This window comes from Corylus avellana, chromosome 8 (genome assembly GCF_965113065.1).
Source record: "Corylus avellana chromosome 8, dhCorAvel1.hap1.2, whole genome shotgun sequence".
NCBI lineage: Eukaryota > Viridiplantae > Streptophyta > Magnoliopsida > Fagales > Betulaceae > Corylus > Corylus avellana.
Genome location: NC_142497.1, coordinates 11,383,533 through 11,408,672, shown reverse-complemented (window position 1 = coordinate 11,408,672; position 25,140 = coordinate 11,383,533). Strand labels below are relative to the sequence as shown.

The 25,140-nt window shown below is 37.3% G+C and overlaps 1 pseudogene; it reads left to right on the top strand.

The window, feature by feature from the left end:
- LOC132162936 (putative disease resistance protein At4g27220) lies at positions 1–25,140 on the top strand (annotated as a pseudogene).

The window sequence follows — 25,140 nt, the reverse complement described above, 5'->3', positions numbered from 1 at the left end:
ATGGAGTGTCTATATGCGGTTGGAGCACAAATCGCTCAGTTATTCATTGAACCGATTGTTTCACCAATTGTTGCACCAATTCTTGGACCAATTGGACGGTGGCTATGTTATTCGTGTAACTACGACAGCAACATTGAGACTATGGAGAATCAGGTAGAGATCTTGAAGACGATTAGAGAGAGGGTGCAAAATTCTGTTGATTCTGCTAGAAGAAACGGTGAAGAAATTGGATCTCTTGTTACCATGTGGTTGAAAAAGGTGGATGAGATTACAGAAGAGGCCAAAAAAGTTGTTGAAGACGATGATAGGTGTTGTAATGGGGCATGCCTTAACTTGTGGCAGCGGCATCAGCTAAGTCGGAAAGCAAAAAAGATAGTGAAAACTGTTGGTGAACTCATAGAAAATTGCACATGGACTAGTAGAGATATGGAGTACATGGACTTTGTGTCAAGAAAGTCAACTGCAGAGGGACTTATGGAGGCATTGGGAGATGCTAATACTAAGGTGATTGGGGTGTATGGGATGGCTGGTGCGGGAAAGACTACACTGGTGAGAGAAGTTGCTAGGCGAGCCAAGGAAAAAAAGTTATTCGATGAGGTGGCCAGTGCATATGTGACGCAAAGCCCAAATCTTACACAAATTCAAGGAGAAATCGCCTACATGCTAGATCTAAAGCTTGATGCGGAAATTGTAAGTGAAAGAGCAGATCGTCTAAGGAAGAGATTAACAACACACAAGAAGATACTTATTATCCTAGATGATATATGGAGCAAATTGGATTTGGAGAAAATAGGAATTTCTTGTACGCAATGCAAAGTCGTACTAACATCTAGAGATAAAAATGTATTATCCTGTGAGATGGGCACCCAGAAGGATTTTGAGCTTGTACAATTACCCCAAAAAGAAGCATGGAATTTGTTTGAGAAGATGGCAGGTAATTGTGTTAAAGACCCTAATTTGAGAAGCACAGCAGCTGAAGTAGCTAAAGAGTGTGCAGGTCTGCCCATTGCACTTGTAACAGTGTCTAAGGCATTAAAAAATAAGAGCATACATGTTTGGAAGGATGCCCTGCAGAAACTAAGAAGAATTGTTCCGAGACAGATGATAACAACGCCGTACTCAAGTATATATCCTTCTATAGAGCTGAGTTATAGTCATCTGGAAAGTTCAGAGGTTAAAGATTTCTTTTTGCGTTGTGCTGAAATGCATTACTCCATTAACTTTCAAGACTTGTTGAAATATTGTTATGGTTTGAGTTCATTTGAAGACATTGATAATCTAGAACAAGCCAGAAACAGATTATATAGCCTAGTTCAGAATCTGAAAGACAAGAGTCTATTGCTAGATTGTCCCCATAGTTCTGAGCATTGCCATATGCATGATGTTGTTCGTTATGTTGCAAGATTCATAGCATCAAGTGATCATAATATGTTTGTGGTGAGTGATAGTAGTGGACTAAAAAAATGGACAGATGCAGATTCACTCAGAAGATGCAGGGCATTCTCTATCCGTGGTGGAGATATCCATGAACTTCCTAACAAAATGGAATGTTCAGATTTAAGATTCTTTTATGTGTATGGTGGGGATTGTGCTTTGCATATCCCAGAGACTTTCTTTGAAGGGATGGGAAAGCTCCAAGTTTTAGATTTGACTAAAATGAAACTTCCATCACTTCCTTCATCACTTGGTCTCCTTATAAATCTACAAACATTGTGCCTGGATCATTGTCGGTTGGGAGACATAGCTGTAATTGGAGAGCTTAAGAATTTAGTCATCCTTAGCCTCTTAAGTTCTAACTTGTCACAATTACCAAGAGAAATAGCATTGTTGACTCGTTTACGGTTGTTGGATCTGAGCAAGTGTTTCAAACTTGAGGTGATTCCACCTAATGTGCTATCAAGGTTGGTTGAATTAGAAGAGTTGTACATGGGAAATAGTCTTGTTCAATGGGAGAGTGAAGGACTGAGTTCAGAAAGAAATAATACAAGCCTTGCTGAGCTGAAGCATTTGTCACAATTGACCACTTTAGAGATACATATTACAGATGTCAGAAATTTGCCTAAAGATCTTTTGTTTGAAAGGTTAGAAAGATATGCAATATCTGTTGGAGATCATGTATGGGACTCTTCTAATAAGCGTGAAGCCTCAAAAATATTGAAACTCAAGCTGAATACGAACTTTTAATCAGAGGTTGGGATTAAACTGCTACTGAAGAGAACAGATGCTCTTTATCTAGATGAATTAAGGGGTGTTAAGAGTCTTCTAAACCAATTAGACAGAGAAGGTTTTCAACAATTGAAGCATCTCCATATCCAAAATAATCCTGAGATTCAATATATCATTAACTTAAGGATTCCGGTTGTTGCCTTTCCTTCCTTGGAGACATTTCTTCTCAAAAATATGATGAGCTTGGAAGAAATATATCATGGCCAACTTCCCTTGACATCTTTCCATAACTTGAGAATTGTAAAAGTGGAACATTGTGATAAATTAAAATTTCTCTTCTCATCATCCACGGCTAGGGGCCTTTCACAACTCGAAGAATTGGAAGTAAGAGAATGCAGGATCATGGGTGCAATAGTCATCGAAGAAGAAGGCAAAATAGAAGACAACGATACATCATTGTTCCCTAAACTACGTCACTTGGCACTAGAGCATCTTCCAAAGCTCATAGGCTTCTTGATCACACAAAATCCATTCATAACAGATGCTGGAGAAATCATTTCAGAGGCCAAGCTTTGTTTTCACATCCCAATTCTACACGAACAGGTATATTAGATTCCAATTCATCAAATAATGACCCCACACACTCGGTAAAAACTACATATAGATGTTAACTTTTTTTAATCGGCCTAAGAAATTATATCTTTCTAATGATAGCAATAATAATCTTGAAGTTTTAGAATCATTGGAACGATGAGACGTGACAAAAACATGACCTTATTACCGCCCAAAGAATACACAAACACAATTATGCACATCCTAGCTTGTGCATCTTATAGGTTGTTGAGAAGGAGGAATAATTACTTCTTGCTGCAGGTGGTGTTCCCCATCTTGGAAACGTTGGAACTATCATCAGTAAACTTGGAAGAGATAGAGCAGAACCAACATCCGGAAAGGTCATCTTGCAGATTAACAAACACGCAAGCAGCATCGAGATTTGAAAATTTGTCGTTCTTGAAAGTAAAAGGCTCTAGTAACATAAAATTTTTGTTGTTACTCTCTACAGCTAGATTTATGGTGCATCTCAAACATCTTCATGTATTAGAATGCAAGGTTGTGGAAGAGATACTAGTCACCGAAGAATTGGTAATTCCTAAGGTGTTGTTCCCTCAACTAGAATGCTTGTTACTAATAAATCTTCCTTTCCTCGAAAGATTTTGCACAGGAAATAATATCGAATTTCCATCCTTGAAAAAAGTGGTGGTACAACATTGCCCTAAATTAAAGACATTCATACTCAAACCTGTCAGTTCAAGCATGACAGGTAGACAACTCAAGGAAATGAATGCAAAGGAGAGCCCTTATTCTGTTATGCAGCCTTTCTTCAATGAAGAGGTAACTCTATTTAATTAAATAAAGAAAATAACATTAGATTTATTTTAAACATCCCATTATTTGATAAGAAAATGTTTAATAAGACTTTAAATGACTATTGAGTTTGCATGCTAATTGTTGTGTACAACTTCTCGTGTATTGGGTGCTGACTAGGAGTAAGCAATAGGCATATTTCACCTTTACATTATACTTGAAAATAACTAGCATGGAAACTTTATGTATAGCCATATCAGTTGTAGAACATATAGCACTGCAACGAACGTAGAGTTAAAAAATTGAACGAAGTTAAGACTTGACTTTTTTTTTTTTTCAAGTTAAGATATGACTTGTATTAAGAACCTAATTGATTAAGAAAAATAGTGTTCCTACTTCATGTTTTAAGATAATTTTTTCAGCTCGTGATGATCTCACTACTTGTACAAAGGCATTTTATATGACACGCAGTTGCTTATCCTATTGAAATTCATACAAAGGTCCCTACTTTGTAGTTGTAAAGTAAAAGTTGATAACCACAATAAACTTGACTTTAGCAACGAAAGCAATTGTTGTTTAAATTTTATAGCAACAACAAATTTTTGTTGCCAGATTATTCCTTTCGTTAATCTATGAATAATCAACAACAAATCAAAGTCTTTGTTAAATACGTTTTTTAACAACAACAAAATAAGTCGTTGACAATTGTGGTCCCTAGAAGGGTAAAAAGTCGTCGCTAAAAACATGTCGTTCCTGATTGTCATAAGTCAACAATATGTTGTCGATTATGACAAATAGTGAAGATATATGTTGTTAGTTGTCCCAATTAGCATGCTATCGTCAAATAAAACTTGATCATCAAATGAAAGAAGAATAATATGCATACACTAGTTTGTGCATCTTTTAGGTTGTTGAAGGATAAAGTATTAACTGTCATTGCAGGTTGTGTTCCCTATCTTGGAAAGGTTGGAACTGTCATCAGTTAACTTGGCAGAGATAGAGCAAAACCAACATCCGGCAAGGTCCTATTGCATATTAAGAAACACGCAAGCAACGTCAAGATTTGAAAATTTGTCATACATGGAGGTGCAGGGCATGGGTAACATAAAATATATATTGTCATTCTCTACAGCTAGATTTCTGGTGCAGCTCAAACATCTTCACGTCTTGGAATGTGAGGCTGTGGAAGAGATACTAGTCAGAGAAGAATTAAGATTAGAAGAAGAAACAACTCTAGACGTGTTGTTTCCTCGACTAGAATGCCTGTTTCTAAAACAACTCCCAATCCTCAAAAGATTCTGTGTAGGAAGTAACATTGAATTTCCATCCTTGGAGAATTTGAAGATAGAACATTGCCCTAAAGTAGAGACATTCATATCCAAACCTCTCAGTTCAGGCATGATGATCAACAAAGAACTCAAGGAAATGAGTGTAGATGAGACTCCTCATAATGTTATGCAACCTCTCTTCAATGAAGAGGTAAATAATTTTTTGGAGAAATTTGACTTAATCCCTTGAACTTCAATTACTTTTACAATTAACCTCCCAAAGTTTAAAAACTTTCTATTTAATGTATCAAACTTTTAATATTTTTCAATGTCGCCCCTTTGTTAGATTTTTCTGTTAAATGATACTAAGATTACCAAAATACCCCTATTTTTTATTATGAGAAAATAAAATAAAAAAATTGCAAATATTCAAGCGTGAGTATTTTTGCAAATTCTGTTAAATCCAAACCAAGGCTTGAATCTTTGCAATTTTTTTCTTTAAAAAAATTGGGTGTGGGGGGGGGTATTTTGGTAATTTTGACACTCATCCGTTAAGTTATACCGTTAAATCTTAACGGAATGATGACATTGCAAAAAATTGGATGTTTGATACACTAAATTGAGAGTTTTTGACCTCTAGATGGGGGAGGTAATTGCAAAAATGATGGAAGTTCAAGGGGGTTAAGTGGAGTTTTTCCTAATTTTTTATTATCCCCCTGTTTCAACTTGACACATTTTAGATTCTAAATTTAAAACATCTTTGATGCCATTATATATATATATATATATCTTATCTTCCATTATGTGAGTTTTTTTGCTATGATATTAACACACGAGAAGAACCATGCAGGTTGTCTTCCCCAATTTGGTACAATTGATAATCTCTCACATGGATTGCTTGAAAATCATATGGAAGAACCAATTCGCCATAGACTCCTTTTGGCAGCTTCAATTTATTAAAGTTCAATTTTGTGAAAAGCTTATGAACATTTTTCACTCTAATATGCTCACAAGATTCCAGAGTCTAGATACACTTATCGTAGCTAATTGTGGGGTGGAGGAAATTGTTGCAAAGGAAAAAGGATCAGAAGCGATACCTAGGTTCGTGTTCCCTCAAATAACTAGCCTTTGTCTTGAAGAACTACCACAACTCAAATGGTTTTTCCCTGGGATGCATGCTTCAGAATGGCCAATGCTGAAATCATTAACAGTGAATGGATGCCAAAAAGTTGACATATTTGCTTTTGAACTTTTGAGCTTTCAAGAAACACTTCAAGAGAGCCCAGTTGAGATCTCCATTAAGCAACCTCTTTTCTTGGTTGATCAGGTAAGAGCCTTAACTAATCTCATAAGATTTCCACATTCATGCTGAAGTGTAGAATTGATATGGCCTCTAAATTAATTGAACTTAATTTTCATTGTGCTATCTAGATTTATGTCCGAGAAAAAAAAAAAAATTATCATAACGAAGGAAAGACTAGAAGAAAAAAACAAAGCATGACAAAGGAAAGAAGATTGTTGGTTTATTAAAGAAATATTAATTATAATGTTATCATATTTACATAAGCAAACAAGTGAGTATTCTGTTTCAATTGTATAAAAGATTGTTGGTTTATTAAAGCAATATTAATAACAATGAATATTACTGTATGCATACGCATTATCTTATATGATAACAATGATTATGAAAATGATAATTTAGTTTCAGTAAAGTCTTGTGTATTTTTTCACACCTCTCGTTTAAAGCGAGAACTCTGTTAGCTAGTGGATCTTGGAGTCGACATTCCCAATTTGTTATTGGTTTTTACACTAGTAGTTTGCAACATCGTAGTCCACTGGTAGCACAAAACATTCCAATTCTTTTTTTATTAGTAGTCTTTGATCGACTGTTAGCAGATACTACCCAGCGAACTGGTAGCCTCACACCTCCACTTTCTAGTTTTCTTGGTAGTTATTATATTAGCTCTTTATTTATTTTTGGACACAACATGCATTTATTTCATTCATGGTCAATATTTTAAAGTAGATAATGAATAAAACAATGTCATTCCTCAGTAGGTACTTCCGTATTTACACTCCTCTGACTGGATCTCTTAACTTCTTTCTGCATATAAATTGTATACATACAAAATAACATATCTATTAGTATTAGTTCATTTATGAGACTTTGTTGTTTTGGGCCCTTAGATCTATATGTTTATTATGTCCATCACTTTTCATCTACTATTTATTTATTAAATTCAATATTAAACTTAACCTTGCAATTTACATAATTGAAGACCAAGGTTATAGTTTAAACGCCGAAGTGAATGTGACATAGCAATGTTAATCCAAAAGTAAAAACAACATAAACACTACTTATTTATCTTTTAATTAAGCTATTTTGGACCTTTAACAACATATTAAAGATAATTAACTTAATTTGAAGGACAAAGAGATATGCCAAGTGAATCATAGAATATTGTCTTAAAAACTCACTTTCACACTCATATTTCAAGTTTTTGGACTTAAAACGGTAGAAAGTGGTTCAATGCTTTTTCGAGAATATTCAAGAGACAACTTCTTGCATAGAATACTTCCCAATCTAACTTTAGAAAACAAAATTCTACTTTCCTAAGGGTGGCCGTGTGGTATGATGAAGAAAGGGAAAGAAAAATCTTCACTTTGGACTAGCTTTGGTCGTGTGGAGAAAGGAGAAAGGAAGAAGAAACTCTTGGAAAGGACATGTAGATCGAAAATGACCCTTGATGCACCTTTATGTAGAAAACACCAAGGACCCATTAAGCAAAGGGGTGGTATGCCAAGGGGGGAAAAGAATGGACGAAAATTGATGTAGCAGAAGATTAAGCTAACTAATCAAAGCGCAGTGTCTTTGATTCTGCAAGGAGAAGCGTCTTCGTCTTCTACCCAAAAAATTAAAACAAGTTCACAGATTAAAAGAATGATAAAACTCCGCAAAGTATTTGAGAAAATATTATCTGATTTGATAATAATTCAATTGATTGAGTTTTACATAATAAGCTAGCTTATTTATAAAAAAGAAATACCTATAGAGAAAGTAAACCTAATCCTAGTAGCAATAGTAAACTTAATCCTAATAAAGGAAGGAAAATAATTAAAGCAAATCTAACACTATTAAGGGAAGGAAATAAAGTCCTAATAAAATAAAATAAAATCATAATATAAAATTGACAATCAGCGGAAATTGTGACAATCTTGCCTTTTGTACTTCAATTATTTAAAAACGGGTAAAATTCTGATCAAGTGGCGCTGCTCCAATATTATTTTTGATATTTTCATTATTTTTATTCTTACAGAAAATATGGGTAAATTTCGTCCTCCATAAAAACTTGCAGGACTTAGCTTAAAAGTTTTGAAAAGTCTTTGTCTTCACACTTTTAAAGTCTTGGTCTTCCTTTGTCCTCTTGCTCAAAAATATCACTTGATGCACATGAGTCTAAGTTAACAACTATTCACTTTTTGCAATTAGTTCAATAGTTCAAAAAACCGAATTTTAGGTAAATCTCTTTAATATTCCAAATTAAATCCTCACTTTCTCTAACTAATATGGTAGTCATTTATTAAATCCTCACCGAGTTTTAGATATTACACCTTTTCAGTAGGGTTGGCGTTCTCCCAAGGGATATATAATACAATATCGGTGCTCCAACCATTGTACATTATGTCCATAACTAGCAGAACGACCGAGTTCGACCTCAGGTGGCCCACGCTACTAATAATGTAAGTCCTGTAGTGACCCGTCAATCATATATGGTTGTGCTGGTCACAAAACAACCATTTGATCCGAAGCCCATATAACACATATACACACATTTCACCATAAAATCAAGTGTATCTATATAGTAAGCTTATGGCCGCCATTATACCACTCGTACCAGTGTAGCATGTCATACTGTGGATCTTATCAATCGATTACTAAGACAGTTAACAAGGTACCTAAAAGAATAAATATGCTCATATCATATGCAGGCTCAATTAGCTGACATATCTCACATTTTTTTAAAAAGCATTCATAAATGTTTACTTACCTTGTATGCTCGCTTCAGTTGTCTGCCATTCCGAATCCCTGCCATAACAAAACATGCCTATCGTTATCTGCAATGCTAGAAGGTTTACTAAAGACACAAAACGTCCTAATCAAATACATCTAGCTAAAAGGTCACAAAAATGTACCTCTATGCATTATGGGCTCCAATAGAACGTTTTGTCAAATGAACAAACGTTCGGGCTCCAGGGCAAACGTTAGGCCAGAATGGGTAGAGAACATTCAGCCATAATGGGTAGAGAACGTTCGGGCAAAGTCAAAATGAAAAGCTTGGGCTTCTATCCTCAAGTCACCATGTTACAAACTACATCTTAGGCCCTAAACAAGTTCATACCAATATAGTGAAGCATGATATTTATGAAAACCAAAGAAAACAATGAGTGCTTCTAAAACATTTGAAAACCACTCTTTTCCTCTAAGAAGAAATGGTACACAAGTCATGTCATCTTTAAAAACATGAAAAAAAAAACAAGGATAATAACAAAATAACATAAATGCTTGGTGAAAGGTCAAGAGTTACCTTGAAGATAGCATAAATCCCCCAAAACCTTCTCCTTCCTCTCAAGAAAATCTCCTCTCACTTTAAGGTTAGGGTTTCCAGTGTAAGAGGAGGCTTAGGGATGAGGGGGAGGTATTTATAGGGGTGGGTAGGCATGATCCCTCCTGCAAGGTGGTGAATAGGTTAAAAATGCTTTTCAGACAATCACCAAACGTTCAATGTACTATTACACAGCGGTTATAAGGTTGCAGGTGGAACATTTGGTCAATAGCCAGTGGTCAAAATTTTGAAGGCGAATGTTCACTATGGTTCCCTTCCGAACATTCACACTAAGGACATGGTTGAATGTTCAGTGTGGTCCCCTGCCAAACGTTTGGCTAGATAGTTAGGGTTAGGACTTTAGGTCTATTTTTCAAATGGGGGTTTGATTAAGGGTTAAGACATTTTTTTGAGGGTCATAAAAAGAGTTTAATAAGCTCAAATGAACCATTTTTTTAAAAAAAATAAATAAATCTTGAAAATTTGGGGCATCACATTCTCCTCCTCTTATAAAAATTTCTTCCTCAAATTTTTTGTGTTTTTAAAACCCCTTTTTTCTTTTTAAAAGGTATCGTAAAAGATTGTTTTCGAGAAGGAGAAACAAAATGATAAACATTTTTAAGAAATGCAATTGCTAAATAATAAAAATGAAAATCATAGGAAATAAGTACGAGATAAAATAAATATGTACAAACATCCAAAATTGCCACCACCAGGGTGGACTTTTCATGTAGCATAATACAACCCAAAATGGCCTCCAAGGCCCTAACATAATACTTAATGTCTTACTGGCGCAACCATCTAGTACCCCTGGGGCTAGACTTTGTTGAGCTCCGTTTTGAGGCGTTCCTCTTGGCGGGACTACCTCTCCTTCAACTGGTGCTCGGACTATAAATTATGTAGTCCCCCACATTTAGCAGTGGTACTACCATCCACTCATGGAGCTCTCGAATAAGTCTGGAGTCCTCTCGTCGTGTATCTTGCTCAGCCTCCAACGTAGTAGTCACACTCCCCAGTGTCGCCTGAATCTCAACCAGTTGCTGACTCATATCTGGAGGGTTTCTAGCGGCACTAAGCCGGGAGGATGAAGCTCCATCCGGTGAGTGTCTCCCAACTAGCGGCTTTCGGGCTTGGGGTGGTCGAGGTGTTGCAGCCGGTGCCCATAGATGTAATCTGTTCACATTGAAGAACTAGGAGGTGAAGGGTCCCTTGGATGCGACGGTGTGGTGGCCATCAATAGGTAGCCTGGTGTGCTCTACCAACCGCGTCATGAGGGCCCCGTAAGGCAAGAATGTCCTTGGGTCTGCCGTCCTAACGTCCTTCATGATGGTGAAGGCGAGGGATACGAAGTCAATCGGCACCCTGGTCAATACAATGTAAAGGCAGAGAGCCCTATCCCAGATGATGGACACGAGGCTATTAACCGGAAAGATCCGGCTAATGATTATTTGGTAGATGAGGCGTGCTTCGTCTGATAGGTCGTTCAGGGCGAATCCTCCATTGTGTGGGGCCGCCCCCTCAGCAAAACACTCAACCAGCAAGGAGCGAAGGGGCTTGGTGTCTAGTGTGTACGGGTACTCCAAGTTCATCAGTCATGGAGTACCGAGGATGCTGCTGATCAAGTTGGGGGTCAACTCTATGGGCTCATCTCGTACCCATATCCAATAGGAATTGCAGTGCCTATGGTGGATGTTCAAGTAGAACTCCAACACCAAAACCTCAACCGTCGGTCGATTGTTGGCGAGCATGGGCTGGGATCCCTAGAACTGGAACAACTCCCAAATGATCAGGGCCCAAATGGCGATGTCATCCATCATTACTCCCCTCTCCACAATATGCCCATCTTGTCGTAGTAAAGGAGTACCAGCACTCTGCCTTGTAGTCGGGGAATCGTAAGTCATCATAGATGATGCCGGCCTAGTCATGCATCGCCGCACTAGCCTCAAGGTCCGAGTAGAGAGGCGCGGGGGTGGTGTGGTCGGAGGAACCCTCCTCCATCAAGTTATTAGTCTCTAGCTCATGAGCCTCCTACATTTTTACCTCCACCCTACACCGGGTGAAAGGCCATGATGACAAAGTAGCTACACTGGATTTGGTCCGTGCCATCTTTCTCCATCAATAAAAATTAAAAAAATTAAAAAATATAAATATAAATAAAATAAAACAACTATTATTACTTCTCTACGTGTAACCCTAGGTGGTGACCTATCAAACTCCAACACAAAAGAGGTGGAATAAGTTTTGGAAAACGAAACCCATTCAAGTGCTGGGTTAGGGTAGGTGGAGTAATCTGAATTTCGTCCTGAAAATCAAGTAGGAGTGTAGTTTGAAGTATGGTTTGAAAGGCTCTTGCACCGTAAGATGTGAATATGGAGGTAGTTAGGATTTGACAGAAAACTGAGAGGTTTGTGAGAATTTAGGCTCAATGGGATCACATAATGCATGTTCATTGCTAGAAGTGCACTCATATGGTGAACGAGTGGAGTTTGGGCATAACCAGTGGATTTAGTCCTTAGGGGTATTTTGGTCATTTTTGGACTTGGTCAAAATACCTAAGTCCGATTGGGTAAAAATTATTGGGTTCCAGATATTGGGTCTTGCCTCAAATACAAAATCATTTAAGGGGCCTCAATAGTCGAGGATGCACTAGGTAGGTGAGAAATGGGCAATGTCAAGCTTTTACAGGTAGGGTATTTTGGTAGTTTTTTTATTTTGGAAAAATTGTCCAAATCTGAATGGTCAAGAACATGGGTTCACAACCAAAATTTGTAGGTATCAAGTGGGTCTCAATTGATGCATCAATTGCATAGATTAACAAGAACAAAAGGAAATTTTGGATTTGGGCACAAAACCCCCAAATCCAAAGGGGTATGGGCATAGGTTTGAGTATGGATTAATGGGTTTGGTCCACAATCTAGAATAGGAACAGAAGGGTCACAACTCATGCATCAACCACATCAATACATCATGAAATCAAAGGGAATTCAAAAATTTTAGATTTAGGGCAAAACTTCCCCAAATCCGAATAGGTAAAAATCAAAGGTCACAGGTGTAGAAATCAACATTACCCAATTCTCCAAACCAGTCGACAATAGTCCTACATCATCTAGGTAGTGTGATTTTGGCAATAAATCAAGCAAATCAAAAACCCTAACTCAAGAAAACTAGGTTTATAGGAAATGTAAAAAGAAATGGTTAGAGTCCACACATACCTTGAAAAATCCTTGAAAATAAGTTTGAATCTTTAAAAACCTTGATGGATTTGCAAGAGACTTGGCCAAAATCCTTGTTTGAGGTGTTTGGGTTGAGAGACATTGAGAGAAAATGAGATAGAGTGAGATTTAAAGAGCATTCGGCCGTTTAAATTCACAAAACTTGGGTTTCTAAGCGAACATTCGGTGCCGCGACCGAATGTTCGGTAAGAAGGTAATTTTTTTTTTTTTTTTTTTGAAAGGTGCAATATCTAGAGGTATAATGTAGGTTTAACAAGGCTTCATTAAACAAAACACTTCAATATGGTGTAAGGGAAAATATTTAAAATAGCACTTTGAGTTTGGAAAGAGTTTTAATATCAAAGACGCATAAAAATGCGAAGTTAAAATTTGCATGAAGTGAAAATCCATTTTTCATTTGATTTTTTTTTTTTTTTTTCGAAATATGTGAGCACCTATTAATCAAAAGTGTCATCACTAAGTGCATGCGTGTAACCTAATTATCCTAGCTAACACTAATTAGCTAAATACAACCTAATCAATCTTCGGCAGAATCTTCTAACAGGTCCTTGACCATAGCCACATAGTCCCTTTTGATGCTTAGGAGAAAAGCAACCTTCTGGCGGTTGGTGCCTACCTGTAGTGCTCCAGCCTTCAACAATCGTACTTCTTCTTATTCTATTTTCGCATACTCGTCAGCCACTCCAGTCATGTGTTCATATATCTCCCGCTTCCTTTCTGCTCTCAGATACGGGTTATATTTCCGAGGGATTGATGGAAAATCTCGCACGGCCGATACATTACGGCACTTCCATTTTGCAACTACTTGCATACTGTTGAGATTCTGCCATTCATAATTCTTCTGGGCCATGCGAGTAGGCCGAATGCACTTTTTGGTTAACTTAGCTGAAACTGCCTAATCGTGACCTTGCTCCATACATGTGAGTCTTCATGCCACAAAGGGAGGCCTATAACCTGGTGCATATGGCCCGTATTCCCTTAGCCAGTCACGTGTAACTACTTTGTGCCTGCATCAATCGCGCGTCTGAGTGTATAGCAAAAATAGGTAAGCTCGTTCCAATCTGAACTATGATTACACAATCAATAGGTAGTTTGTTAGTGTAGCCTGCAACTCAATCAATCAGAGCAACAGAAATCTAAATCTATCCTATGCTCCAATCTTTTATAATCCAGACCTAGTGCATCAGGCCCTATCCTCAGATTATCATATACGGTTGGCAAAACCGAATGCTTTAATAAAATACTATAACACCCCCAAATCTGGCATTGACCAATTTGGTAAGGTTGTTGGCAATTACCCAAATTCAGCTAACTAGTAGCTAACTAGGGAACCACCCATCTCTAGCATAATCAAAGTAAATGCATAGGAAGATGAAATTAATGAATATAAGGAATCTAAAATCATCACATAAGCATGTATTATCATTGAATATAGACAATGAGTTACTAATCAAAATGCGGATATTCTAATCAAACGTGATTACACAAGGTAGGCATCTGACTCATCTTAATAGCCTGAAGTGACAATTTTGCCACTGCCCTCTTCTCAGAAAGAGGTTTCCTATAAGTTGTAATAATTGCGTAAGTCTAAAGACTTAGTAAGTAAACATCACAATTGAGTATCAAATGAGCTAGTTATTAATGAACGGAAATAAACGTGTATTTTCAATAAGAATTTCAATAAGGTGTTGTCAATGTTAATACACCATGAAAATATAGTTTCATTTGAAAATAAAGAGGTGTAATTCAGAGGCAATCGCCTATAAGTTTTAATTTGGGAAAAGTAATGCTTTAATAGGCCGTAACTGTCATGTAATATAATGCTGGTGCCCCGACCATAGTACTCTACTGTCTATAACTAGCAGCCTGACCAAGTCTGACCTCGAGTGGCCCAAGCTACTAATAATGTACATCTCGTAGTGACCCGTCAATCATACATAGTTGCGCTGGTCACGAAAAAACAATTAGATCTAAGGCCCATATAACACATTCATACACATTTGACCATAGAATCATATATATTTAGTAAGTCCAAAGCCATTATACCGTACGTACTGGTGTACCATGTCATACGATACATCTTATCAATCGATTATTAAGATAGTTACCAAGTTATGTAAAAGAGTAAATATGCTCATATCATAAGCGTGCTTAGTCAGCTGACATATCGTGCATTTTTAAAGAAAGTAGTCGTAGGTGTTTACTTATCTCGTATGTTCGCTTGAGTCGTCTGACATTTCGAATCCCTGCTATAACAAAATATGGCTATTGTTATATACAGTACTAGTGGGTTTACTGAAGACACAAAAGGTCCTAATCAAATACATCTAGCTAAAAGGTCATAAAACCTACTTCTATGCATTCTGGGCTCTGGTCGAACGATCTGTCGAAGGAGAGAACATTCGGGCTCAAGGGAGAACGTTCTGCCAGAATGGGTAGAGAATGTTCGGGTAGAATCAAAATGCAAAGTTTGGGCTTCTATCTTCAAGTCACCATGTTACAAACTACACCTTACGCCTTAAACAAGTTCATACCAACATAATGAAGCATAATATTTATGAAAACCAAAGAAAACAATGAGTGCTTCTAAAACATTTGAAAACCACTCTTTTCCTCTAAGGAGAAATGGTACACAAGTCATGGCATCTTTAAAAACTTGGAAGAAAATAAGGATACTAACAAAATAACATAAATGCTTGCTGAAAGGTCAAGCGTTACCCTGAAGATAGCAAAAATCACCCAAAGACTTCTTCTTCCCTCAAGAAAATCTCCCCTCACTTTAGGGTTAGGGTTTCAAGTGTATAGGAAAGCTTAGAGACGAAGGAGAAGTATTTATAGGGGTGGGGAGGCATAATCCCTCCTCCAAGGTAGAGAATAGGTTAAAAGTTCTTTTCAAATTATCACCGTATGTTCGGAACTACTGGGCAAACATTCGGTGTACTATTACACAATGGTTCCATGGTTGCAGCTCGAACGTTTTGTTAATAGCCAATGGTCAAACTGTGGTCAACGAACGTTCGGTGTGGTCCCTTGCTGAACGTTCGGCCAAAGAATTAGGGTTGAGTTTTTAGGGCTATTTTTTAAATGAGTGTTTGATTAAGGGTTAAGACATTTCTTTGAGGGTTATAAAAAGAGTTTAATAAGCTCAAATGAACCATTGCTTTTGATAAATAAATTTTGAAAATTTGGGAAAATTACAATATGACCGAGTTCATTGTTGCACAACGCAGAGAGAGATAGGGAGCTTATAGGAGTCACGATTGCTCGTGGGAGAGTAAAATTAACTCATTTATTTTTCGCAAATGATAGTCTCTTATTTTTAGAGGCAAATATTGCGGAGTGGGTTCGTCTCCAAAATGTGCATGCTGGATACCTATGAGCATGCGTTAGGACAAAAGCTGAAATAGAAGAGAACATGCATCCTTCTCAGCAAAAACACTAGTAATGCTAATCGTCGACGAATAACTCCAATCTTTGGAGTACAAGCCACTACTAACTTCGATAAATATTTGGGGTTTCCAGCAATGGTGGGAAGATCACGAATGCATACATTCAAGAACATTAAATAAAGAATTTGGGGATGTATGAGAAATTAGAAGGTAAAATTTTTATCTCTCGTGGAGAAGGAAATTTTGTTGAAAGCGGTCGTCTAGGCCATTCCTACATACACAATGAGTTTGTTTAAGCTACCAAAAAAATTTGTGCAATGAAATTAATTCTATAATGAAGAGGTTTTGGTGGGGACATATAAAAAATGAAGCAAAAATTCATTGGGTGAATTGGGCCAAAAAGGGGATGTCAAAATGGAGTGGGGAACTGGCCTTTCGTGATTTGGAGAATTTTAACTAGGCTTTGTTGGCAAAGTAGTGTTGGAGAGTGCTTCAGAATCCAGTCACTGGCAGCAAAATTTTAAAAGGTAAAATATTTTCCTTTTGGTGGCATAATTAATGCAAATTTGGGGTATAAGCCTTCGGATGTGTAGAGAAGCATCTGGTTCTTCCAGAGCGTTGTTCAAGGAGGGTCTAATTTAGAGAGTGGGGTTGGGAGAACAGATAAAATTTTTTAAAGACAGGTGGATCCCGTAGGTGGTAGTGTTCAAGTGCACATTCAGGGGCTCGAGCACACTCGGGTGAAGTACCCGTCCGAACATGAAAAACCCCATCCGGACAGACCACTTATTAGACCTAGCAGCCCTTTTTTAGGTTAAAACCCTAGAAAACCCATAGAAGCCCCTGTAAATAGACTGCTAAGCCTCAAGAAAAAGGGGGCTGGAGACCAGGTCCAAAATTTGACACCTTTTTTCTTGAGGCTTAGCAGTCTATATATAGGGGGTTTTAGGGTTTTTCAAGGGTTTTAACCTAAAAAATGGCGGCTAGGTTTGATAACTGGTCTGTTCGAAGAGGACATTTCACCATTGCGAGGGGTACTTCACCCGAGTACGCTTGAGACCCTGAATCTGTGCTCGAGCGCACGTCCGTTCGGACGGAGACTCGAGCGCCTTGCAAACAGAGGCTCTTTTGACATAGTAAGCATCGAAATTAACAAATTCTCATGAATCATGACTTTGTAGATCTTGGAGTTATCTTTCCAATGCCGTAAAACTCGCTCAAATCTGAGGTCTGAAACTCTAGACACGGCCTTTTTAGTAGAACTCGTTAGGTGTGAATCATCGCTCGATCCAAATTTGCTGCCAATGCTCCCCGAAGTGTCTTAAGCCCTAAAATTAATGGAATTAGTTGCATTTTTCCTTCGAAACCTCAAAACAATAAAACCAAACCACATCAAACAAATAACAATGCTAAGGAATTAACATATGCAAATTAATGGGTTCAAATATGCAACATTTGGCACTCATCAGTTGTGGTAGCACGAAACCTTTAATTTAGAACAAATTCCTTAGTCCATGGGGGGTATTCAATCATCCAAACCAAACTATACGAAAGGCACTTTAATCTCTTCAAGGTTTCAAATGAAGCGCAAGTTAGACTGCACGAGAAAAATGGGGGAGGACCGATGGTGTGCCATCGATGGAAGGACCCTTTAGGGGGCTAATGAAGGTCAACTGGGATGCTGCTATTGATATGCCTAATAGGAAGATGGGCATAGGTGTGATTGTTCGAGAGTCTATGGGGGAGGTGTTGGCTACAATGTAATCCTCTAAGGATAATATTGTTTATTAGACTGTTGTAGAATCTCTTGCTACTTTAAGGTCCGTCCTTTTTGCTAGAGAGATGGGGTGGCAAAACGTGGAATTAGAAGGTGATGTGTTACAAGTAGTGCAGGCTTTAAAACAAGATGGCAAAAACGGTGTTGCTATGGGCAATTAATTGACGATGCCCGAATTGTGCTTAGATATTTTCAATAGTGGGGGGTGTCCCACGTAAGGCGGGAGGCTAATGGAGCTACTCATATACTCGCAAAGCTTGCACTTTCTACAGGAAATGAAGTGGTTCCCATAAAAGATGCTCCTTAGTGTGTTAAAGATATTCTTATGGTTGAACGTTGTTGTTAAGTTTATTCTTCTTTTTGAATGAAATACATGCATGATTTCAAAAAAAAAAAAAAAGAATTGCTTGATCATTTCTTGTTGAAAGGAATTCACAGATCTCAATTGCTTTTCTAATGTTCCAATCGTCCATGGACTTGGCTCTAATATTGACGGAAACAAAGCTTAAGTACAACTTGCTGTACATGGAACTACATTCAAGATCACAAAGAAGCAGAAAAGAACATAATAGAAAGTAAATCAATCACACAAGACACCAAGATTTAAGTGGCTCGGCTTAACAAGCCTACATCCACTGGCGGAGACAACCCGAAGGAAGTTCACTTTCAAAAGTTGGAGTACAAAAGAGTAACTGTTAGAAAATCACTCAAAACCCAAAGCTTCAATACAGCAAAATCTCACTTTCACACAAAAAACAAAAAAAACTAACAAACTCTCTTGTTCTCTAAGTGCCCATGTGGCACAACAAAACTGACAAATAACAAGAGATTTATTGTAGGTTATTTTCTTCCACAAGTCACTGATCTTCACGTTGGTGTGCTGCCTTTTTTTATAATAGCCTAAGTCAGTTAAAACATCTCCTAGGTTGAAAAGGAATGGAAAACCAGCAATAGGAGAAAACCAAATCCTTGTGGGAGTAGAATGTTGGGATCGTTTACATAAATTTCAAAAAAAAAAAATTTTACACAGCGGAATAAGTCACAATCCCCAAGACCTTTTACCATCAAGACAAACATGTTTAGTTCTGAAGGCAAGCATACCAGTTAGATTACTTACATGTAGCTTCTGCCTCTCCTAGGCATTGGGGCATAGGAGTGTGCATCTATTCTTCCAATGGTGTGGGGCTGAGTAGTTGAAGTTCCAACAAACTTGAAACCTTCAAGCATGAGTCCATACTCATCTTATCTTCATCGCATTCTTCGTGTTCTTCGCTTTCTTCATGAACGAACAACATCTTTATGTTCTTCATTGTATTCATTATGAACCTCTTGATAACTTAGTAGTTCATCAAGGTCTTCAAGGTCTTCAAGATCTTCAAACAGTTGGGGAGAAGATTGCTCCATTAGATCTTCTCTTTGATAACTGAATATGATTCTAAGTGTGGGCTCACAAAGTTTTCTCAGGAACAAGTGAAAACTAGAAGCAAAACTTAGAGAGAGAAAATTCTCCCTAGGCAGTGTATTCACTCTATGTGGGAGAGTGAAGTTGTGTCTTTGTTTTCACAAAATCACAAGCTTATGAATAGTTTCAGTCTTGTGTGTTGTGTTTTTGTTTTTCTATTGCACCTCTATTTATAATATTGGGATTCGAGGAGAAAATGAATTTTAAACCATGCGGGACTAGGTTTAGAAATCCTAGTCCTAGTACCAGTCGGCCAAGAGGGTTAAATAATCTCCATTGCCCCTCCACTTACACAGCCATGGGGAGAAAATATTCTCCCCATGCACCTAGGCTAGGGCTCCTAGCCCTAGCCCACTCCCACATGGTTTAACACTTGGGCTTGGGTTTTATCCTCAAGCCCAATGCTCATTTCATTTAACTTTGGCCCTTTGATTTAATTTCATTTAAGCCCAAAGTTTATTTACAAGCCTAAAGAATTAAAATCATAATCCCAAGGCTTAGTTTAATTCCTTAGCCTGTAGGAATTAAATTATGAGCTCAGTACTCTATTTAATTCTTCAAATCTAATTCCTCCAAATAACTACTAAGATTGATAAATCTTTTGGCCCAACATCCCAATAAATAAATATATTACTGATGAACAATATAATTGATTGGATAAATATATTACTGGGGAAAAATATCATTAGCTTAATAGGCCTATGACCATGTCTTCCTAGACCATGTAATACGACTATATTAAATAACAATTAATTCTACTAAATTATTGTGACTGCACCCTAATGGTTATTTTTTATTTAATCAATTAATCCTTATGACATACTTATTAATAGCATGTTACCCCACCATGGAATCATTTCGTAGTCGAACCAAAGTCTACGAACTGTCACTTTGTTCACTACGTCTTCTCCTTGAGTCATTGACTTAAATTAATGATTATCCTTATGCACCTTGTGAGAATACATCTCACCTTGTACCTACTGAAACTCGAGCCTGAGCTTTAAGATAATCTTTCCTATTAAATCTCATACAAGTGAAATATTTCTTATCTCTTTGTTCTCTAACAAAGGATTTGGATTCCTTCTTGAAGTTGATATTCCCATAATGCTACATGTGATTACCTAATGTATTAAGGTTGTTTCGACCGATGATAGGTCTCACTCTTTGATACATCTAAGTAACCTACACTTCACATTTGAGTTCAAGAACTCCTCAGGATTTAGAGTAAATGTTAAGTCTTCATGCACGTACATCATTTGTTATGACAGTATAAACAAATGATGACTCACGTGGTCCTATTCGATGTATGGCATAACCCTACCAATACCCCCCAACATATTAACCTTAAGCCTCCCTACTTCTCATGACCAAGACAAGTCATCTGAGGTTTAATATATTATCGTCTAGATGGAGTTCCTAGTTCCATTTACGACTATGAGCAACAAGTTTTATAAGTTTCAAGGACCTTGGAGTATGATCTTCTGTGATACCCCACAACTTCACTCAAATACAATGCATCTTAGGGATCTCACATGCATATAATCAGACAATACACAATCACACATATATGACATGTAAGAATAAGTGTATGTGTCTATTGTTCTAATCAAAACAGTATCCAATCAATTGGAGTTTTGGACACCATTCCCAACATATAACATAAGTTTGCTAAAACAAGGACTCCAAAACGTCTAGGTATTTCGAAAACAACTTGGACACCACAAAACTATCCAAGAGACAAAAGCAATATTTTTGGGCCCACCATGACTTGATATATTCAAGTCATACTACAATAATCTTCACATTGACTTGAATTTCATCAAGTCCCCAAATGTATCTCCTCATGACATCTCCTCCAACACCCACACAAGCAATGACAAGCTACAAACAACAATCAAGTCCAAGCAACTCTTTAACTTGAAAATTGAAACTTGCTTAGTCAACATATCCACTGGATTTTCCTCAGAGACAATTTTCTTCAATACAATATATCCTCGTGTCACAATCAGATCACCAGCATAATCTGAATCAACATACCTATTGACATTGGAACTGATACCACTGTCTCTGTCAAAGACTGAACCAACATCTGTCGCACCCCATAAATAACGGAGTATCCATTTCACTACCAGTCGGTGAACCTTACCAGGACTAACAACACTCACTACAGGTGAAATATCTTGATGAATGCGCACCATAACATACATGATGCTACCAAACGCACTAGAGCAAGGTACATGCGACATGAACACTCATTCTCCTCACTCTGTTGTACTAACACAGCTGATAGTATGAAATTATTTGAAGGAGACACATCAGCTGAATTTGTCAACGTACTGCCCCGAAAAAAGTAGAGACTATTAACCTTGTTACCTTCCATCACAACCAATGAGCCTTTACTAAACCTGATGACTCCACCTTCACCAGAATACTTGTATCCAAGGGAGTCCAAAGTGCCCACACAATTAAGATTTTTCTTCAAATTTGGTATGTGTTGAACATTCTTTAAAGTCCTCACAATCCCATCATGCATCCTTATTCTAACTGTACCGATACCAACAATCTTGCAGGACACATCATTTCCCATCAAGACTAGACCACCATTAACTGACTCATAGGTAGTAAACAAGTCCCTTATATGGGACATATGAAAAGTACATGTGATATCAAGGACCCACTTGCTGTACAAACGACCATCAAAAATAGAAATTGCAAGAGCAAGTTCTACACCCTCATAATTTTCATTGACAACACTAGCCACAGAAGAGAAACTTGGCTTATCACCTTCATCTTTATTTCTCAACTTTGGACAATCGGATTTGTAATGCCCATACTTTTTGCAATAGTAACAGTTACTCTGTTCTTCGAGTTGGACTGTGATTGGCCTCCTCTATCCAAGTCTCTCTCACAGAATTGATCCCTAAAATTAGAGAAATTTTTCGAATGACCCCTAACAAATAAACCCTCTGCTTGATTGTCACTATCTTTTGCATTCAATCTCGCCCTCAACTCCATAGAATTCAAAATAGATTTAACATCCGCTAAGGAGATGGTATCTTTACTATACAACATTGAATTAACGAAATTATCAAAGAGCTCAGGTAGTGAACATAACAAAATCAGGGCTTAATCCTTATCGCCAATTTTAATATCAATATTTTTCAAATCCATAAGGTTTTTATTTAGATGATCACAAAGAGGCTTACCTTCCTACATCCTGAGGGTATATAATCGTTGCTTCAGGAATAAACAGTTCGTGAGAGACTTCTTCATGTACAAACTTTCTAACTTTTTTCAAAGTCCAGCATCAGTTTCTTCAGCAGGGACTTCTCTCAAAACTCCATCTAAAAGAGACAATAAAATTAAACTGTGGGCTCTTTCTTCAATTTCTGCAACTTCCTCCTTTGATGATGTTGATGGCCTCTTACCAATCAAAATCTTCGCCAAACCTTATTGTCGCAACAATGCATGCATCATGATACGCCAAAGACTGAAATTATTCTGACCATCAAACTTTTGTATTTGAAATTTTGCAGTAGTCATCCCACAAAATAAAGAACCCAGGCTCTGATACCAATTATTGTACACAAAACTAAATTCAGGATCCCAAAGAAGCAGAAAAGAACAAAATAGAAAATAAACCAATCATACAAAACACCAAGATTTATGTGGTTCGGCTTAACAAGCCTACATCCACTGGCGGAGACGACCTGGACAAGATTCACTATCAAAAGATGAAGTATAAAAGAGTAACAAGGAGAAAACCACTCAAAACCCAAAACCTCAATACACCAAAATTTCACTTTCTCACAAAAGAGAAAATAAAAAAAAAAAAAAAAACTATCAAACTCTCTTTTTCTCTAAGTGCCTGTGTGGCACGACAAAACTGTGAGAAATAACAAGAGATTGATTGTAGGCTGTTTTCTTCCACAAGTCACTGCTCTTCACGTTGGTGTGTTGCTTGTTTATAGTAGCCCAAGTCGATTAAAATGTCTCCTAGGTTGAGAAGGAGTGGAAAGCTAGCAATAGGAGAAAACCAAATTGTTATGGAAGTAGAACATAAGTTTGCTATAACAAGGACTCCAAAACATTTGGCTATTCCAGAAAAAACTTTGAATAAAGCACCACAAAACTATCCAAGAAACAAAAGCAATATTGTTGTGCCCACTGTGACTCGATATATTCAAGTCATAGTACAACAAAACTCACATTTGAAAACCAACTTGCAAGAGAAGTGTGTCCAAGAGCTTATATACACATGATTAAGCTTGTACTTAAACCATGTGTGACACTTAAAATCGTATAACATTGCCATGGGCGTATGATCTTTTGGTTGATGCTGCAGCTTTCACTACTGGGTATGATAGGAAAAGAAACTATTTTTTCACATCTGACTACTAGTTTAGAGGATCTTCTGGTTGATGCTGCCACTTTGTTTTATTCATGGGTTGGACTTCTCAGATGATGAAAGACTTTCAAGGCGTTGCAGTTAATGGAATTCCAAGTCATATCCACTGGAAATTTGTTTAGTCTTTCTCTTTAATATATGTTAAATCACCAGTTGTCCCAAAAGATTAAGCTAATAAGAATAAGTAAATTTAATCATTAGTTTAACACTCCCCCTCACATGTGGGCTCAACTCCCTTTTAATAAGTGAGGCCTAACACGTGAAATATTTAATTTTAATGGGGTGAATTGACGGAGTCAAGGTTCGATTCAGGACCTTTGGCTCTAAATCTATGTTAAATCACCAATTGTTCTAAAAGTTTAAGTTAATAGGAAGAGGTAAGTTTAATTACTTAATCATTATTTTAACAATATATACTTTCTTTTAATTTTATTTTTAATTTTCATCTAAGATATATTTGTCTAACATGTTTATACAATTCACGAGTGTATTCCATTTCCTAGTCCCCACAATAAATTCTACGATTTAATCAAACTTCTTGAGGGAACTGAGTACTAACTCCATCTTTCTTTTGTTTATTTCTTTGGTTCGTTGACAGGCTACGTTCCCCAAGTTGGAGTTTTTGCAATTGGTTCATTATCACACCATATGGCGTGGCCAGTTTTTGGAGGAGTGCTTTTGCAAATTAAAAGTTCTTCGGCTAATGTGCAATCATAATAAATCAGCTGTTTCTCCACCGAATTTTGTTAAAAGATTGCACAACTTGGAAAAATTTGGTGTTTGTCATAGTGATTGGGAAGAAATATTCCCATATGAAGAACTTCCTGCTCAAGAAAATCATGTTGGGGTACCCACACAATTAAGAGAGCTGAATCTAAATGAACTTCCTAAGCTGACACATTTGTGGAACGAAGACACCAAACCATGCTCAAATTTTCATAATATGGAAATTCTAGTCGTGTCGAAATGTGGCATATTGAAAATTTTGGTACCATCATCAGTATCTTTCCAAAATTTGTCTGAGCTTGAAATATTGGAGTGTCATGGGTTGATTAATTTGGTTACATCCTCAACAGCCAAAAGTCTTGTGCAACTCAAAAAAATGAGTGTAAGTGAATGTGAGATGATAATGGAAATTGTAAGTGGGGACAGAGGTGAAGGGAATGATCAGGTGATTACTTTCAGCAAATTGACCAGCTTAAAACTTGATTGCTTGCCACAGCTTTCAAACTTTTGCTCAGGAGGTTATTCATTCGAGTTCCCATCTTTAGAAGAAGTGATTGTGAGTCAATGCCAAGAGATGAAGATTTTCTCTGTTGGAGTCTTGAGCACACCAAAGCTAAATAGAGTACAAGCAACAAAAGAAGATGAAGGGCATTGGAAGGATGACCTGAATACCACTCTACAGTGGCTTTGGGAGAGCAAACTATGCATTCCATCATCAAATGATTTTTCTGAGACAGAGTAA